The following is a 6,429-nucleotide window of genomic DNA, read 5'->3' on the forward strand; positions in this document are numbered from 1 at the left end:
TTTGAACCGTTCTGAAGCTTTGTCGATATCCAAAGGCGTGTACTAACTATAATTTCGAAGTCCTAGTACTATTCGAAGGCGTATCTTATTAGAAATGTTTTCGAAGTTCTGTCAATATCCAACGGCGTATCTTAGACGTGTTTTCGAACTCTAACGGTATCCAAACGCGTACTTTATTAGTAAATACTTTATTAACTATTATTATGGATTCTTTGTAGATTATAAAAATAAAACAAGTATTATAACACATTTTATAACGATTTACTCGTTTAGTAAGAAGACTAACTCTGCAAGTCAATTCGTTGGTTAATACGGTTTTTCGATATTGAAAGCATACACAATATGAAACATTTGAACTAAAAATAATAAGTTTGAGTACAAGATTTCCTTGTACTTTTGCTTGTATTCCTCCCTGAAAACATTTGAAAACACGGAAAAAGGTGTAGGGGTATGAACTCACCAGTCGAGGAACGTGTCGGTTTGGATGCTAAACGTCAGTTTGGGGCTTGAAAACGCACAAGATTCCTATGTAATATGAAGAAATGCATAAAATGTATCTAATTAGGCCCTGATCTTACTATTTAAAATGAATAAACACTCCGAGGCGCGAAAACACTTCAATTCAAGTGTTTGGAGTGACCCGGGTGGCATCTAAGGGTCTGTATGGCTTGAATATGGAGTTTGCTCTTCAAGAGTAAACTCCTAATGGAGTTTTCGGCCCAATGACCAACTCTTCATGAGTTTATGGCCGTAAACTCATGGTGGGGGTGTTCTTGGGTGCTAAATGGTCTTACAACTCTTGTGGGGTAATGCTAGGCTTGGTTTTAAGGCATTGTAAATGATTAAACCAACATATGGACCATTACAAGGAGTTTACGGCAGTAAAATAAGAGGTTACAGCCGTAAGCTCCCTCATGCCCCTTCCTTTGATGTTTTGATGGTCCTAGATCAATCACATGTGATTATAAGTCATTATACATGCCATGGGGTGAAGTTAGGGCACCAATTGACCAAGATATAGGAGTTTACGGCCCAGGAACCTTTCCTTGGGGGGTTTACGGTCGTAAGCTCCTATGGGGGTGGTTTTTACCAAGTTTAAGGCCCCTAACTTGTTTGCGGTTGCTTCTAGACATTAGTTCAAGGCTTAGGAGGTGTTTAAGGGGCATCTTAACACCTAACAAGGTGTTTGCTATCCATGAAATGGTGTTTACGGCCCAAGCATGTTCTTGGGCAATAAACTCATATTTATCCCTTAAATGATGAGTTTATGGTGTTCCTAGTCCATTCAAATAAGTCCTTAAGCCATTTCCAAGTTCCATAAGTGATTTGGGAGGGTTTTTGGGCTCCAAAACCCATTATATGTGAGTTCTGTTGGATTAGTGTCTAAGTCCATAACTATTTTGGTATGTACTTGACCCGATTATGAGCATGGTCCTTTTGGGTTGCCTTCACCATAGCAATATGTAGGATGATTTAAGGAGAGAAAGGTTTAAATATGATTTATTAATATATTATGAGAATAATATATTAAAGGAGAAATCATATTGTTTAATTAATATTAGTCAAGAATTAATTAAGAATTAATTATGTGGCTAAAAGAGATTAATTAAATATAGGGGACTGGACTGCAATTATTGGATAATAGAGTTATTGGGCTAAGGAATGCTAAAGGAACAAGGGGTGAACAAAATTATGATGGGAGCCCATCATATTTTCGTCCATAGCCTTATCCAAAAGGTTCCATGTGCTGCTTAGAGTTTAAGCTGCCCATTAGGGTTTTGACTGAAACCCTAGCAGCCCACACAAGTATATAAAGGACCCCTTAGGCTCCAAAAACGTGGACAACTGATTCTCTAGGGTTTCTAGTCATTTTTGGGCAACCTCTCTTCTTCTCCTCTTCATCCAAGTTGCATAAGGTGTTTGTGACTCCATTAGAGGTGCAGCACTTGAGGCACTAAGCTTTTGAAGCCAATCCAAGCAAGGAATTGATTGTTATTGCTATATAACAATCATAGGTAATTATCTAAACCCTAATTCAGTTCATAATATGTTAGATCTAAGTTTATTACTCTTGGATTCAAAGCATGTACAATAGAGAAACCTAGATCCAAGCATTAGGGTTTGTATGAGCACATAGGATTGTTCTTATGCCTAAAACCCATCAGTGGTATCAGAGCCTTGATTGGTTTCTGTTGTATGTGATGCTATGTTGAATTATTTACTGAAAAACAAGTTTTTGCCTCTGCCCGACTCAACTCGGCAAGTCAGTATCTGGACTTGGCGAGTTGGCCCTACTCGGCGAGTCAGTGCGTCAGGCAGAGGGTATTTCGGGATTTAGCTGCTGTTTTGACTTGGATTTGATGCTTAAATTGTTTTATGAAGTTAAAATCCGAATTTTATCTTAATTATATGTTTATCCTTGCCAAAACAATAGATAATTTCAAATCTTTTAAATATTGGTTGTTTATGTGATAAATATGGATTATTTAAAGTTATTTGGTAATTATCTAATTACTAAAATAAATTAGGTCAAATATAGATAATTATGTTAGTAATTGTTTAATTTGAATTATTTGTTGTTTGATCCCTAATGTTTTGAAATGTTTCAAAACTTGCCCTCAAGTTTTGGAATTTAAAAGTTAATTAAAAGTTTAATTTTGAAATGTTAAATTCTAAAAACCTAGTAATTTGAAAAGTTCAAATCACACCCTTATGGTTTTATTAATTAATTAAAGTTTATAATTAAAGGTGATTTAATAAACCCATAAAGTTTTGGTTTGCATTTAATTAAATTAAAAGTATAATTTACTAAATTGAACCACCTAGCATTTTAAAAGTGTAAGATACACCCTATACTATATATATAACATTAAAAGTCTAATATTATATATATATATATATATATATATATATATATATATATATATGTATGTATGTATGTATGAGTAAACAGTCAGTCTTACCGTTAGTAGGCCTCATTCACAAAGCTGGTCTATAAGGGGTGTTTAAGGAAATTGCCTATAAAATGGCGATTGAATGGGTATCCACTCTTACCCACCGCACTCTTGACTAGTGGAGGGTCGTTAGCCGAACGGGTAGGATAGGACAGAAACCTTCCATTATAAGTATAATGAAGTACAAAGTAACTAAATGCTTTTTCAAATTCCCAAATCATAGTTACTTTAGGCAAAATGTGAATTGTATGCTAACCCATGGAATTACACTTCGTACCCTTGTCAAACGTTAGTGGAGCGTGTGTGGTTAACCGACACACTAATTTGGGGATGAAATTGGTGGCGAAGGGTGGCTCGATGCTTATCATAGATCAATGGAGCGTGTGTGGCTAACCGACACATTGATTAGGTGATAGTAGCATTGGGCACACCACGTGATTCGTATGGTTATTCACACCTTATTTGTGATCCTCAGCATCCCAGTCCCAATAGTAGGGCATAATCGAGATTAAACGTGCCATTGAAAAGTTCAATGAATCTCAACAGATCTAGGACTTTCAATTCATTTAAAACTTAATCTTCCTTTATCGTTTTTCATGGTGGAAATTGGTAATCGTCATTTACCTACCTTCAAATATTTTGCAACTAGATTACGGCATCCCTTTTCTAGGTTGTAGAATATTGTGTTGGATCCTAGCCTTAATAACTCATCTGGGTGTTTTATTAAGGACTCAATCAACTTAACTTGAATTTTCTCCCGTTTTGTAGATGTCTGACTCCAACCGTGGTATTCCCGAATCCCAAGGAAAAGGTGTTCCTAATGAAACTGGAAGCTTGATTCAAAGTAAAGGATCAATGTGGACCAGCTTGATTTCACTTCCTCCTCCTCCTCCAATTATTCTCCCTGACCCACAAGTTCAAAGGCTTGAAAAGTTCAAGCTCACTCAAGCCCTTTTGGCAAGTAAACACGAAGATGGGAAACCTGTGTGTGCAAACGTCTTAGAGATGAGGTCACGCATTGATAGGTTAAAGATGTTGGGTGTCAAGATTTCAAGTGTGTTGGCTGTTGACTGGGTTCTTCAGTCACTTCCTGAATCATATAGTGAGTTCGTTAGAGAGTACTATATGATGGACCACGACGTGACCCTCATTAATATCACCTATTTGCTTATAGCTGCTGAATCAGCAATGATTTGGCATGCTGGTCAAGCAGATTTGTCTGGTGAATCAAACTCCCAAACTTCAATGGACACTGGCAACATTGGAAGTCCAGAAAGAACTAAGTCTGTGATTGTTCGATGTGTTGTGCCTAAGGAGTCCATTTTCTTTTATTGCCAAGAGAAGGGGCATTGGAGACGAAGCTGCCCTGACTACCTGAGAGATCTAAGAGATGGGAGAGTCAAGACGTATGGATCTACTTCAGGTAAAATCCATTATCTAACTCTTTTAAGTTCCTATTCTAGATTCTTAATACATGATGTGATAAGATTACATTTTGATGTTTTGTAGGATCGAAGAAAAGAGAGGAAACTTGAGGGAAGAAGTTAGCTAAATCTAATCGTGAAGAAATGGATTTCGATTGCATTACTTGAAGAATGGATTCTTAAGCTGCTACTTGGAGTTAGAGTAGATTGCTAAGAAATATGTAATAGCATAGTTTTTCAGTTGAATTGCATTGTAAGGACAAGTTTTTTCCGCAATAAAATAAATTTTGATTTTATCTTATTTATTTATCCTTGCAATGGCATGTATGAAAAATTGATGTTTGAATGTTTCTATTATTAGCAATAATGAATTTGATTCTTAATTGTATTATTTGTGGAAATGTCAAAAGTTTACCAAATAGGGAGAGTTTCTCATCGCCCAAGTTTCAATTGGACAGAAACTTGGAATCATGCAATGTGTATTGTATGATGAATGAAAAAACTTTCACATTTGGGAAACTTAGACTAATTCTTTGGCAAAGTGTCAATTGAAGGACAAGGAGATCAAGTACACAAGGTTGTGCGTTGATCAAGTCCACCACAAGAGTGACAAAAATATTCATCATGATTTACTAAAGTTTAGTAAATATGATTATACTTATAAGATTAAGTGTAATTCTGAGTTGATTGAAAGAGTTTCAATGAATAGTAGAACGAATAAAGAAGAATCAAGTAGGCAGAAAGATAAAAGTTTCTCTTTTCTAAGAAGAAGGGAGAGTATCTTTTATTGTATTTTATGATAATTCTTAAAGATTAAGAACCATATCTCAATAGATCCTCTAAGTGAGTCTTAGTGCAATTGCATGTCTAAGAAGAGGAATCGGGTATTGTAGAAATGGTTAATCAATAAGTCAATCATACTTCATTCCAATATCAAGTCTTAGAGTCAAGATTGTGACATTGAGTGAAAAGTCTTAAGTAGGTTTATAACACTCATCAAATGTGGAACTTGGAAAAGTTTTCTTATTCTTGCACATTTGAAATTGGTTAGTTGTGCTGTCTTGGATAAGACAAAGACTAACTAGGACCAATTATGTGAAGTGTTTTGTCTTGATAAGAACTAAACTAAATCTTGAGTATTTGCTTTGTCAAGAAATGTTTCTTGACAAGAGAATCTTATATGTCAAGGAGTCAGTGGGAGTCTGAATGGTCTTGAAAAGTTTCAAGAACAAATCAAGAATAAACCCTATCGATCATTACTAGCACACGACTTGAGGTTTGCAACCTATCGTGCTGACATTATTTTGTTTATGTGCCATTCCAATTGAATTAATTGTGTATGTGAGTTCTATGAGTTCTCATTTGAATGCATAAAGACAAAGCACCTTGATCAATGGAAAGTACATTGATATGTAAGGATGAGTTGCTAAACTAATTGGAAGACATGGTGGGCACTCGTGTTACCATAAGGCAAGAAATCAAGATTAAGAAAGTTCAGTCCATATGAGTTTGGATTTGTCACAAACTTTGGTTTTGGCAAAATTCACATGGATAGGAACTCATACACCATAAAATCTAAGTGTCATAAGATTCCCTCCTTCATGAAAATGACTGTGAGGAAATGCTTTCACTAAGAGAGATCTTAAGAAGATAGCAATTGTGAAAATTGTATTCTCAAATTCGATTATGGTTACGACATCCTTTTCCATAGTTCGAATTGTGAGATTTGGCAATTAGTTTGAACATTTGGAACTTTGTAACATAAGTTCTAAATTGTTTAAGCACACATATGAGCTATCTAAGCCAAAGGTGTATAAGTTTAAGAAGCTTAGATAAAGGCTTATCGAAGCATCTGGTATTAAAAAATATGAATTTTAGAAATTCAATAGCCATTGTTTTTCTGGAAGCTCATTTGTTTTCTAAATACATGCCAAAGCTAGTGGGAGCATAAGTGTTACGCTTATATGATAATAATCATCATGATAGTGGGAGAATAAGTGTTATGATTGTATGATTATTATGGCGAGTATTGCAAGTTAGCAATATTAATT

The sequence above is a fragment of the Lactuca saligna genome, chromosome 1, assembly GCF_052625555.1.
Source record: "Lactuca saligna cultivar CGN05327 chromosome 1, ASM5262555v1, whole genome shotgun sequence".
Classification (NCBI taxonomy): Eukaryota; Viridiplantae; Streptophyta; class Magnoliopsida; order Asterales; family Asteraceae; genus Lactuca; species Lactuca saligna.